Here is a 14,525-nt window from a genome sequence, read left to right as displayed (position 1 = left end):
TTTCCCTTAGGTCAGCAAATAAAAAGATGCCAACAGCCTTGCTGGCGTGACTCAGTGCTGAGTGCCGACCTATGAACCAGAAGGTCATGGCTCAATTACTGGTCAGGGCACATGCCCAGGTTGCAAACACAATTCCTACTTGGGGACTGCAAGAGGCAACTGATCAATGATTCTCTCTCTTCGTTGATGTTTCATTTCTCTCTCCCTTTTCCTTCCTCTCTGAAATCAATAAAAAATACATATTTTAAAAAATGACAACAACCAACACAAAAGTTATCTGGTATGAATGCAAGGTCTTGCCCTATAAACATATGGGTCATATAATAGAGTTGTATTTTATTGGTCACATTGCATAATATGGTTGTGTGTGATTAGTTAATTTTTGGTACCAGAAATTCTTATATACAAGGATAGGCACCTGTTATTTTTTTAAGTCACTTTGGAGCAAAAAAGGTACTTAATTACTTTTAATAAATCAATCAAAAGTATAACTATTCATTGTGAAATCTGTAAAAAATATATATTCAGTGTGCCACAGGATTTCAGTAATTAGTTCATGTGCTATGAAAAGAAAAAGTTGAAAATCGCTGCTATAGAGGAAAGAGACACATCTCTACTACGTTTGGCCATTGAACAGAGAAGGACCTAAACAGACACAAGCAAAAGAAATTACCCTGATGGACTTTGTTGCATGGAGATGAGGCAATGGGGGTTCCCTCACTGGGGATTCAGATTTCTGGGCTCCAGTACCAGATGCCACAGGCCCCAACTTTTACCCTTGGGTTCCTGCTCAGGCTGGAGTCTGCTCTAATATCTGCTCTGAGTCATCAGCTGTGGGTACTGATATGGTCACTGCATAGTTCTTACACAACCACCCAGACAGAGACCATCATCAGGAAGGAGATGTGGGGGCAGAGATGCTTCATAAAAAGACTTCTGGGATGAAGCACTATAAAACCAGAGAGGGACTCAGGTCACAGAGCCCACCCACACCTCCTTCCTCTTCTGGGCGCTAACGGAGAGCACAGAGAAACACCAGCAGCTCCGACCTGAGCAGCCTTCCTGGGAAGATGCAGCCACCCCTGGTCCTGCTCCTGCTGGCCTTCTTCCTACTCCCCGGAGCGGAGGCAGGTGAGTGACCATCCCCACCCTCACAGGCCCCACCCATCCCACAGTGGGCACAGACCTGCTGGCCCTTCTGCACATCCCTGATCCAGCTCTCCACCAGGAATGCTCTGAACCCCAGCTCCCATCCCATCTCAGACCCACACACATGATGCTGGATGAGCCACAGGCAGAAAAGACAGGGCAGAAGCCTATTCTCAAGAAAAGCCAGTGGGCACAATGCCCTCCCCAGACCCTACCTATGCCATGTGGAGAGTGGAACTTCCTAGAAGTGTATGGCAGAGGCTGGGAAACTGCAGAGGGAAGAGCAGTCCTGGCTTCCATGTATGTCTTGAGACAGGTGCTGTCCTCAGTGTCTGCATAGGAGAGAAGCCCAGAGCTCAGCAGACCCCACAGTTGGTGGGGTCACCATCCCCAGAAGACTGCTGCTTCCTCTGCTCCATCTCAGTCCCTTTCTCCAGCTCGGGTTTTATTCCCAGGTCTTTAGCAGGTCTACTCCTTAAAGGATGAGCCAGTGAGATTGGAAACCCCAAACTTCTCTGCTTTCCAGAATCCCACAGCACTGGCCTTACGCACCCTCCTCTGGAGGCTCATTGGGAGCCATCCCCCCAAGCAGCCAACAAACACTTACATGGCACCTCCCCACGTGTCAGCATCTAGATCCCTACACTTAAGTCCTGGACACTGCAAAGTGCACTGCCCTGGACATCACAGAACCACAGGGGCCTCAGAAGCTCACCTAACACCAAGCGAAGTCAGGAAAGGAATTATCAGGAGCCTCCAGGCCTTCCCTGTTCCTAAGACGCCTATTCTCACCTGTAACTATGTGTCAGGCAAATTCACAGACCCAGCCTGTTGCTGTTCCCTTTTCCAGAAGAGAAAGTTGAGGCCTGTCACTACCTACTCCCAGCTCTACGCCACCCTAGGCTCCCAAGTGCCCAGCCACATGAGTCATCAATCCAATGCCAGCCTGGTACACTCGTGGGGTGGTAAGGGGTGGAGGGGGGCACAAAAGTACAACAGGATTTTTTCTACAGGTGAGATCATCGGGGGACATGAAGCCAAGCCCCACTCCCGACCCTACATGGCCTACCTTCACATTACAAAGGAGGAGGGGGAAATCATGTGTGGTGGTGTCCTTGTGGGAGACAACTTTGTTCTGACAGCTGCTCACTGCATTGGAAGGTGAGAGGCTGCAGCCAGGCTACACCTCTGAGACCCCTACAGGGACCATGACCTTCAGTTCAGGGCAGATCCTCAAGCTCCTGGAAACTCAAGTCCATGAGACCTCATCAGAGGAGCCCTCTGAGATCATGACAGAGCAATGAGAGCCTGAGAAATAGGACAGGAAAGCTTTGGACTCAGAGGGTCAGAGGTGAAAGCAAGGAACACAATTGAGAAGAGAACAACCACACTGGCCAAAAAAAGCTGCTGTGGACCATGAACACATGCATTAGGGTCAAAATGCAAATGCAAGTAATTTCCTGACATTTCCTGAGGGCAATAGAGAGCTCCCTATCCCTGACCTCAGTGTGGCTGAGAAGCAGAATCACCGAGTCCCTGGCCCCTGTGCCCTGCACCAGCTGTCACCTGCCTTTCATAGTCCCTGGGATGTATCTCCTGTGACTCATATTAAATGTCTACCTCCCCCCCAAACTCACCCACTCTGTTCTCTGTGAAGGTCAATCAATGTCATCCTGGGGGCCCACAACATCAAAAAGCAGGAGAAAACCCGGGTGATCATCCCAGTGAAAAGAGCCATTCCACACCCAGACTTTAATAAGAGGGACCGCTGCAATGACATCATGTTACTGCAGGTAGGAAACCTCCTGCTGCTCTTGCAGTTCTGAGATCTCATTGTTTCTCTTCTGACTCTGACCTGTCCTTTCCATTCCTCCCACTCCAGTCACCTGACTAGTCCCAGTAACTCAGGTGTCCCATCATGGTCTCCAGGCCCAGATGCACTGGCTGACCTGGGCTCCCTTGCCTCTTCCCCATCAGCTGGAGAGAAACATCAAGCAAACTGATGCTGTGAAGCCCCTCCTACTGCCCAGAGGCAAGGACCTGCCAAGTCCAGGAGATAACTGCACTGTGGCTGGCTGGGGGCAGTTCTCAATGAATTGCTCTTCATCAGACACTCTGCAGGAGGTAGAGCTGACCCTGCAGAAGGATGGGGAGTGTGAAAGGCGCTTTAACCATTACAACAAGAACATTCAACTGTGTGTGGGGAACCCAAGAGAACCTAAGGCTTCCTATAAGGTGATACTGAACATCTGCCTAGCTTGGATATGGGGAGAGGGATGTTTGGATATAGACTGGGACGTGAGGAAGGAGGGGAATTCACCCTCTAGGCTATGATCTTTCTCCCCAAGAGGAAAAGAAGGGAGCCGCCAGAGCTGGGAGGAATAGGCCCTCTGAGAGGCTACAAGGGCCTATGGTCATTCTAAACATGGTGCTTCTCCAGACGGTGAATTTGCAATACTGGCCCACACTGGGACACATCAGTTAGATAACTATTCCCTGGGTGTGCAGTAGTTATACCTGGTGGCTCCTTCTCCATGCTAAGTGTCAGCCCCACCTGCCTGCTCTCGGGTCCTTACATAGTAGACTGCCGTCAAAGCCCCACAGCACCTTCATACCCAGAAAATCAGAGATCTGGGGGAGCAGAGGGAGCCGCTACTTAAGGTGAAGTGAATCAGTGACAATGTCCAGGCTGAGGGGACCACAGTGACCTGCCTGTCTGCTTATCTCCAAGGTGGAAACCATGCAAGGCAGCCTTCTCTGAGAGGGGCTTGGGGGTGAGGGGTCGAGGGCAGGGCCCGGAGAAGTGACTCAGTTCTTCCCTCTCTCTGTCCACAGGGGGACTCCGGGGGACCACTTCTGTGTAAAAATGAGATCCAAGGCATTGTCTCCTATGGAAGTCCTTATGGTTGGGAACCTCCAACGGTCTACACGAAAGTCGCCAGTTTCCTTTTCTGGATAAAGAAAACCATGAAAAAACTCCAACTGTAGAACCCAGACTATCCTCTCTGGAGCTAATCCAGAATACACTGCGGGGAGGGAGGTGGTGCCAGCAACTGAATAAATGTCTCTTAGCTGATGAGAAGAGCTAGTTTGTTGTTTATTCTTTGACCCTCATTCACAGGCACCAGCTCTGTGCTCAGAAGGCCAATAGCACAATTTTTCTCTGTTCTACTTCCTCCTCTTCCCCTCTACCCCCACCACCCCCCCTCCAAACCTCATGCAGAGCTGTTACCAGCTCCTTCTTAGCCAAACCTGCACCTACAGGGCCCGCCCTTCTGCCAGGGCGAGAGGAGCACCATTAGGAGAAAACATGAATCTCTCTGTTCCAGGGCTCAGTGTGAAGGTCTTACTTCTTCCTCTGTTACATGTTGAGAGGAAAGGACTAGCACCATGGGTAGCTGGGCACCAAGCAGGCACAGCCTGGGCTGCAGCTCAGGAGGCCCCACCACACTGGGGAGAGGAGGGCCTTCCTGAGCAGGACATTGTTCTCCCACAACCAGGGATTGGCAGGTTTTGGGGCTTGGGGGCTGGTGAGGAGAGATGGGGGTTGGAGGAGTGAGGGAAGCCCTGAGAAGCTCCTCATTCCCTCCTGGGCTGAATTTCTCTCCCTCCCCTTTTCTGCCCTCCTCTGAGCTCAGTGCCTAGCTTGGCCTCCAGTCTCCTGGCTGCCCCTTCTTCTCATCCCTGCTGACCACTGAGCATCCTCAGAGTCCACCAACCCCTGCGCCCCACAGACCACATTGAGCAAGGAGCTCCCCCATATCCCTCCCACCCAGGACACCCAGAGTGCCCAGATTCCAGCAGGGCCTGGTCACTGAGTTGCCACCCAACTTATGCCCTGGCACAGGGTGACCGGGGGACCAGGCCTGTGCTGGCCCCATGCAGGGCCCTGGAGGACAGGGCGGCAGGGTGTCTGCAGAACACCTGGCCCCATCTCTCACTGGGCAGAGCCAGCTCCACCCTCACATGCAGCCCAGTGTCCCCACCATGTGCTCAGAGTCCACGGACTGCTGTTCACTCAGGAGCCTTAGTCCCCTGCAGCCTGTTGCTCACTGCTGGCCTCAAGGCACAGACAGTGGGAGGGAGGAGACATGGGATCTACCTGCCTTTAGAGTGAGAAAGTCACCAGAAGAGTTGAGTTTGGGATATCTCCCTCCTCAGACATTAGTCCTTATCTGTATTTGGTTCAAAACCACTCAGACTCTCAGATAACATAAACATCAGCCCAATTAGAAGAAACATAGACCTTGATAGAAGCAAGAAAAAGATCCTGAGCAGGAAGAACTATGAGTAGGCCAAGGGGAACCTAAGAACAATGCTCACCTGTCTGACCTGGGAGGTCAGGATAGTGTGGCCCCAGGTCTTAGGAATCACCAGATATCAGCAGAAGGTCAAGACATCCAACAGGCTTTCAGTGAGTTAAGAAAAGAACAATTTTCTGGGGAAGGAAGATGGCTGCCGACGGGAAGGCAGACTTCAAGATAATGTGTGAGTGGGAGAACGAAGGGACAGTGTGTGGACCCACGGGGAGTGTTTGTGAGTTGAGGGACAGCTATACTCCAGGGGACTGTGTGGTTCACTGGACAGGGTTCCCCTGACCAGGCAGCCTCCACTGCTGCTGGGATCCCTCCCGGAGCAACCGGCTCTGACGCGGAGACACGCCATCTTGAAGGGGAAAGTGGATGTTTTGGGAAGCCTGAAATGCCTGGGAATATACAACAACTGCACCCAGTGAATAGCTGCGAACCCGGGAACACTGGTCCCAAGTGGTGTGAGCATGCGGATTCAGAGGAGCTCTACACCCCCTCACAAAAAGGACAGATTTTGCCTGGGATAAGGTGAGGTCTGTGGTCAGGGCAGGAGAAGGAAATATGCAGACTGGAGCTGCAAGATCCGGGGAAGTCTCTACCCAGAAAAGTCCACAGCTGTTGGGGCTGGCGTGATCTGCGAATGTGGAAGGGGATCTGCAAGGCTGCTAACAGAAGGGAACTCTAAAAAGCAACCCATAGATGAACTTGGCACAAATGACCAGCCTAAAAATTTTAACAGTCTGCCTGCTGCTTAGACCCAAGGGGTAAAAAGACTGCAAAGACTTGCGCCACAACGCCGAGTTCGCACACTTACTCTGGCTCTTTTTCCTTGTCTTTTTTTTCCTCTTTAAATCCTTGTTTTTGATTACTAAGCCCAATACATAGGCTCACCCTATTGGGGACACTCTAAGAGACTGCAGGGGAAAGTTGTTTTCATGGAACCTGGGGATCAAAGAGGGGAATAAAGATCAGAGAACCAGCTCTGGGGCAGCCCATCCCCCCAAACCGGTATTAAGCGCCACAGGGAACACAAAATCTAAACACTAGCTAAAGAGGACCTATAGACCCAGAGGTCAGTCCAGAAACACTGCCACCAGGGGTTGAAGCACAAATTGACTCTTGTGTAAACACAAGTAAAGGAGTACAAGAAACAAAGTACTGACTGCTTGAAAATCAGGATTGTGGCCTACAACACTGAGGAGCAGTGGAACACAGGGACCTTCAATACTGTCCTGACTAGGAAACAGGCGGGACAAAAAGAACAGTAGAGGAAGTGAATGACCTTCACTACTGAACATTTTTATATTTATTTTTATTTCATTTTTTATAAAAGACCAATTTTTTTTCTTTTCTCCTCATCTGATTTTACCTTTTCAACTATTACATTTCTATTTTTTCATCAGTATTACTACTACTACTATTTTACCTTTCTTAAAAGAGTGTCATTTTATTTTCTCTTTATTTTATTTTGGGAATAGTGTTCTACATTCTATTTTCATCTTTCCCATAGCATCATTTTACTCTCTCTCAACTTTACCTTTATGCCAACACTCTCTTCCTCACTTTTTCCCTTTTATTGTGCTTCTTTAGATTGTCCCTATTCCTCCTTTTTACCCCCTGTTAAAATTTCACCCTACTTATATATCTAATTTCCAACCCCCCTGTGCTAAATCCATATACACCTCTCTCTTCTCTTTCTTCACTATCCAAATTTTTTTTCTCTCTGTCCTTTTGTTGTTTGCTTGATTGTTCATTATATTGATTTTTTATGCTTGTTTGTGAGATTGTTTCGCTTTTGCTTTTTTGTTTTGTTTTTGTTTGTTTGCTGTTTCTGTTTTCCCTCACCTCGCTTGATATTAGTTGTTGTTTGTAGTTTGCATTAATTTCTAGGTATTTGTTTCTGACATTTGTTGGGATTAGTGGCTGTTTTATTGGAGTTTTCTCCCATATAAATAGTTTTTTCCCCTCTTCTTTTTTTTTCTCTTTCTTTTCTCTCTTACATTTTTATCCTTTTCCCAATTTCATTTTTGCACTCTTTTTTTCCCCTTCTTTTCTTTTTTTTTAATTTCTTTATTGATTAAGGTGTCACATATTTGTCCTCATCCCCCCATTCCCATCCCACACCCCTCCCCACGGATGCCCCAACCCCCTGTTGAACTTAACCGTTGGATAGGCTCATATGCATGCACACAAGTCCTTTGGTTGATCTTTCCCCACTCCTCCCAACCTCCCCTATCCTCCCTCTGAGGCCCGATAGTCCGATCGATGCCTCCTTGTTTCTGGTTCTGTTCTTGTTCCTCAGTCTATGTTGTTCATCATTTCCCCTAGATGAGCGAGATCATATGTCACTAGATATATACTTATAAGAACTGAATGTGAGACGAGCAATAATAGTTATGCTGACAGGCAAATGAATCAGTCTGTAGTGAGTTTCTTTCTGGACCAATAGTTCTTTTGAGACCCAATTTCAATGTCCACCAGTTCCTTATGTGTACATGTCAGCACTGACCCCTCAGCTCTGGATGGTGGACAAATGGTGGTAACGGAGGTCCGACTCCCTATGGTTTGGTCTCGGCCGGACCCAGGGGCATGGCTTCACCCGGACTAAGGGGAACGTGGCCTCACCCAGACCCAAGGGGCGCGTGGCCTCACCCGGGCCCGGGACCCAGCCTCACCCGGATGGATCCAGGGGCACACGGCCTCACCCAGACCCAGGATCCGGCTTCACCCATACCCAGGAGCGCAAGGCCTCACCCGGACCCAGGGGCACATGGCCTCACCTGGGCCCAGGGACCCAGCCTCATCCGGTTCCAGTGGCGCGTGGTCTCACCAGGACCCAGGGGCGCGTGGCCTTAGCCGGGCCCAGGGACCCAGCCTCACCCGGGACCAGGGGCGCAAGGCCTCACCTGGACCCAGGGGCGTGTGGCCTCACCCGGGCCCAGGGACCCAGCCACACCCGGGTCCAGGGGCACGTGGCCTCACCAGGACCTAGGTGCGCGAGGCCTCACCCGGATCCAGGGACACATGGCCTCACCCGAACCCAGGGGCGCGTGGCCTCTCCCAGACGCAGGGGCGCGTGGCCTCACCCGGACCTAGGTGCGCAAGGCCTCACCTGGATCCAGGGACACATGGCCTCACCCGGACCAGGGGGCGCGTGGCCTCTCCCAGACCCAGGGGCACGTGACCTCACCCGGGCCTAGGTGCGCGAGGCCTCACCCGGATCCAGGGACACATGGCCTCACCCGGAACCAGGGTCGCGTGGCCTCTCCCAGACCTAGGGGCACGTGGCCTCACCCGGACCTGGGTGCGGGAGGCCTCACCCGGACCCGGGACCCAGCCTCACCCGGATCCAGGGAAACATGGCCTCACCCGGACCCAGGGGCGCGTGGCCTCTCCCAGACCCAGGGGCGCGTGGCCTCACGCAGACCTGGGACCCAGCCTCACCCGGATCCAGGGACACATGGCCTCACCCGGACCCAGGGGCGCGTGGCCTCTACCAGACCCAGGGGCACATGGCCTCACCCGGACCTAGGTGTGCAAGGCCTCACCTGGATCCAGGGACACATGGCCTCACCCGGATCCCCTTCTTTTCTTATTCTTTCTTTCTTATCCCCTAATTCTCTTTTCTCTGATGGTCACCTTTATTTGGGGTTATTAGTATCGTGAATACATTTGTGTTCAGTGTCTTGTGCATTATGCCTTGTTGTGTTGTATGTTGTGCCTTTAAATCAATGCAGGAGAGAGAGAACTACATAACCTGACATCCGGAGAAGAGAGATCATTGGGAAACAAAGAAACAGCCCACATATGAACGAAAACCAGGCATCACCAGAAAAAGAAGTAAACAAAAAGGAGGCAAGTAACCTGTCAGAGAAAGAATTCAGAGAAATGGTCATAGGTGGATGAAAACAATGGAAAACAAATTCAACAATATGTATATGAACCAAGAGGAAATGAAGAAGAACCAAGAAGAAATGAAATATTACATACCTACTTTAAAAAAAAATCTCAATAGAAAGCATCAACAGTAAACAAGAAGAAGCAGAGGACCGCATCAGTGAGCTAGAAGACAAGGTAGGAAAAACTACCCAAGCAGAGCAGCTTCTAGAAAAAATAATTAAAAAGCAGAAGGAGAGCCTAAGGGAACTTTGGGACAACATGAAACAAAACGACATCTGCATAATAGTGGTGCCAGAAGGAGAGGAAACTAAGCAAGGAATAGAAAACCTGTTTGAAGAAATAATGACAGAAAACTTCCCTGATATAGGGAAGAAAAAACTCACACAAATCCTAAAAGCTCACAGAGTCCCAAACAAAATGAACCTCAAAAGACCGATGCCAAGGCACATTATAATTAAATTGTCAAACACCAATGACAAAGTAAGAATCTTAAAAGTGGCCAGAGAGAGACAGCAGGTTACCTACAAAGGAAACCCATCAGACTAGCGACTGATTTCTCAATAGAAACTCATCAGGCCAGAAGGGAATGGAATGAAATATACAAAGTCATGCAAAGGAAGGGTCTGAATCCATGAACACTGTACCCAGCAAGGCTATCAATCAAAATTGAAGGTGAAATCATGAGGTTCACAGAAAAAAAAAAGGACTAAGGGAGTTTATCACCCAAAACCAGCAATGCAAGAAATGCTAAAGGATCTGATGTAAACAAACAAAAAAAAAAGAAATAGGAAGTGAAGAAGGAACACAAGGGTAAAGAATAAAAATTGCAACAAACAACTACCTATCAATAATAACTTTAAATGTAAATGGATTAAATGTCCAAATCAAAAGACATAGGGTAACTGAGTAGATAAGAAAACATGACCCATGTATTTGCTGTCTAAAAGAAACCCACCTCAGAAAAAGAGACACACACTGTCTGAGGTTGAAGGGATGGAAAAAGGTTTTTCAGGCAATTGGAAATGAGGTAGCAATACTTATATCTGACAAATTAGATCTCAAAGTGAAGGACATAACAAGAGATAAGGAAGGCCACTTCATAATACTAAAGGCAGCAATCCAACAAGAAGAAATAACTCTGGTAAATATATACGCACCCAATACAGGAGCACCAAAAAAATATAAATAAATGAATAAAAAACTTAGGAAAGATATCAAGGGAAAGACTGACAGTAATACAATCATAGCAGGGGACTTGAATACCTCACTATCACCAATGGACAAATGCTCTAAACAAAAAATCAGCAAAGAAACATCATTCCTAAATGTCTCACTAGACCAAATGGAATTAATTAAAATCTTCGGAACATTTCACCCCAAAGCCACAGAATATACATTCTTCTCAAGTGCACATGGGTCATTTTCAAAGATAGACCATATATTGGGTCTCTTCAAATTCAAGAAGATAGAAATCATATCGAGCATCTTCTCAGATCACAATGGCATAAAACTGGAAATCAACTACAATAAAAAACAATCCAAAAAAATCAAATATACAGAGATTAAATAGCATGCTATAAAACAATAACTGAGTTACCAGAGAGATCAAGGAAATAAAAAACATCATGGCAACAACAAAAAAATGGTAACACAACAATTCAAAATCCATGGGACACAGTGAAAGCAGTCTTCAGAGGGAAGTTCATAGCTATACAAGCCTACTGCAAAAAAAAAACAAGAAACAATGGTAATAAATTACCTAACCCTACAACTCAAAGAGTTAGAAAGAGAGCAACAAGAAAAGCCCAGTGTAAGCAGAAGGAAGGAAATAATGAAGATCAGAGCAGAGATAAATGACATAGAAACCAAAAAAAAAAACAAAAAACAACAACACAAAAGATCAACAAAACTAAGAGCTGGTTCTTTGAAAGGATAAACAAGATTGATGAACCTCTAGCCAGACTCACCAAGAAGCAAAGAGAGAGGACCCAAATAAACAAAATCAGAAATGAAACAGGAGAAATCACAACAAACCTCACAGAAATACAAAGGATTGTTTAAAAATACTATGAACAACTCTATTCCAACAAACAGGACAACTTAGAGGAAATGGACATATTCCTAGAAAAATACAAGCTTCCAAAACTCAATCAGGAAGAATCTAGAAATATCAATAGGCTAATAATTATGGAAGAAATTAAAGCAGTCATCAAAAAGCTTCCAGCAAACTAAAGCCTTGGGCCAGACAGCTTCACAGGTGAGTTTTACCAAACATTCAAGGAAGAACTAAAACCTATCCTCCTTAGAATATTTCAAAACATTCAAGAGGAAGGAACACTTCCAAGCTCATTCTATGAAGCCAGTATCACACTAATACCAAAACCACATAATGATAACACAATGAAAGAGAATTACAGGCCAATATCCATCATGAACATAGATGCCAAAATCCTCAACAAAATTCTAGCAAATTGGATCCAGCAGTACATCAGAAAGATCATACACCATGACCAAGTAAGATTTATCCCAGGGATGCAAGGATGGTACAATATCTGCAAATCAATAAACGTGATACATTACATAAACCAATTGAGAGATAAAAACCACATAGTCATATCAATTGATGCAGAAAAAGCATTTGACAAAATCCAACACCCATTTTTGATAAAAACTCTCAGCAAGGTGGGAATAGAAGGATCATACCTCAACATAATAAAAGCCATATGTGACAAACCCACAGCCAACATCATGCTCAATGGGCAAAAACTAAAACCATTTCCCCAAAAAACAGGAACAAGACGGGGATGCCCACTCTCACCACGCCTGTTCGACATAGTAGTGGAAGTATTAGCCATTGCTATTAGACAAGAAAAAGAAAAAAATGGCATCCAAATTGGAAAAGAAGAAGTAAAACTGTCCTTTTTTGCAGATGACATGATATAGTACATAAAAAACCCTAAAGACTCCATCAAAGAACTATTAGACTTAATAAATGAATTCAGCAATGTAGCAGGACACAAAATTAATGCCAAGAAATCTATGGCATTTCTATACACCAATAGTGAACTTATAGAAAGAGAGACTAAAAAAGCAATCCCATTTACTATTGCACCAAAAAAATTAAGATACCTAGGAATAAACTTAACTAAGGAAGTAAAAGACCTATACATGGAAAACTATAGGACACTGAAAAAAGAGATAGAGGAAGATGTAAACAAATGGACGAACATACCATGTTCATGGATTGGTAGAATCAACATCATTAAAATGTCCATACTACCCAAAGCAATCCATTGATTCAATGCACTCCCCATTAAAATACCAAATAAAAAAAAAAGACCCTGAATAGCCACAGCAATCCTGAGAAAGAACAAAGTAGGTGGGATCTCAATACCAGATTTCAAGCTGTATTACAAAGCCACTGTTCTCAAAACAACCTGGTACTGGCATAAGAATAGACATATAGACAAATGGAATAGAATAGAGAACCCAGATATCGACCCAAACCACTGTGCTCAATTAATATTTGACAAAGGAGGCGTGAACATACAATGGAGTCAAGACAGTCTCTTCAGCCAAAACCGGTTTGGCTCAGTGGATAGAGCGTCGGTCTGCAGACTGAAAGGTCCCAGGTTCGATTCCGGTCAAGGGCATGTACCTTGGTTGCGGGCACAGCCCCAGTAGCGGGTGTGCAGGAGGCAGCTGGTCGATGTTTCTCTCTCATCGATGTTTCTAGCTCTCTATCCCTCTCCCTTCCTCTCTGTAAAAAAACAATAAAATATATATTTTTTAAAAAAAGACAGTCTCTTCAATAAATGGTGTTGGGAAAATTAGACAGACACATGAAAAAAAATGAAACTAGACCACCAACTTACACCATACACAAAAATAAACTCAAAATGGATAAAGGACTTAAACATAAGACAGGAAACCATAAAAATACTTGAGGAATCCACAGGAGGCGAAATCTCAGACATATGCCGAAGCAATTTCTTCACCAATACCTCTCCTAGGGCAATGGAAACTAAAGAGAAAATAAACAAATGGGACTACATCAAAATCAAAAGCTTTTGCACAGCAAAAGAAACCATCAACAAAACAACAAATATGGGAGAACATATTTGCAAATGTTATCACTGATAAAGGTTTAATCTCCCACATTTACAGGGAACACATACAACTTAATAAAAGGAAGATAAATGATTCAATAAAAAAGTGAGCAACAGAACTAAATACAAATTTTTCAAAAGAAGACAGAAGGAAGGCCAAGAGACATATGAAAACATGCTCAAAGTCACTAATTATACAAAATATGCAAATCAACATGACATTGCAGTACCATCTCACACCTGTCAGAATGCCTATCATCAACAAATCAACAAACGACAAGTGCTGGCGAGGATGCGGAGAAAAAGGAACCCTTGTGCACTGCTGGTGGGAATGCAGACTGATGCAGCCACTGTGGAGAACAGTATATAGTTTCCTCAAAAAACTAAAAATGGGACTCCCATTTGACCCAGTAATCCCACTTCTAGGAATATATCCCAAGAAACTAGAAACACCAATCAGAAAGGATATTGCACCCCTATGTTCATAGCAGCACAATACACCATAGCTAAGATTTGGAAAAAGCCTAAATGTCCATCAGCAGATCAGTAGATTAGAAAACTATGGTACATCTACACAATGGAGTACTATGCTGCTATAAAAAAGAAGGAATTCCTACCAGTTGCAGCAGCATGGATAGAACTGGAGAGCATTATGCTAAGTGAAATAAGCCAGGCAATGAAAGAAAAATACCACATGATCTCACTCATTTATGGAAAATAAAGATCATTATAACCTGATGAACAAAAAGATAGATACAGAGGCAGTAAAGCATTGAACAGACTGTCAAATTACAGCAGGAAGGATGCGGAGTGCTGAGGAGAGGTGGAAAGACATCAACCGAAGGACTTGTATGCATGCATATAAGCACAACCAATAGACACAGACACTGGGGGTGGGGGGAAGTGGAATGAGGGCATGTGACAGGGGTTAGGGAAGGCTGGGAAAAGGTCAATGGGGGAAAATGAGATATATGTACTACTATGTGTAATACTTTAAACAATAAATTAATTTTTTAAAAAAAGAACAATTTTCTTCTCCATCAGCTTCTCTAAGAAG

The 14,525-nt window shown here is 45.8% G+C and overlaps 1 pseudogene; it reads left to right on the top strand.

Annotated features, from left to right (window-relative positions):
• Positions 1–941: 941 nt before the first annotated feature.
• On the top strand, positions 942–4,190 carry LOC129149018 (granzyme B-like; annotated as a pseudogene).
• The last annotated feature ends 10,335 nt before the right edge of the window (positions 4,191–14,525 follow it).

Source organism: Eptesicus fuscus, chromosome 5 (genome assembly GCF_027574615.1).
Source record: "Eptesicus fuscus isolate TK198812 chromosome 5, DD_ASM_mEF_20220401, whole genome shotgun sequence".
NCBI lineage: Eukaryota > Metazoa > Chordata > Mammalia > Chiroptera > Vespertilionidae > Eptesicus > Eptesicus fuscus.
Note: the sequence above shows the minus strand (reverse complement) of the source record. Positions and strands in the feature narration are given on the sequence as shown.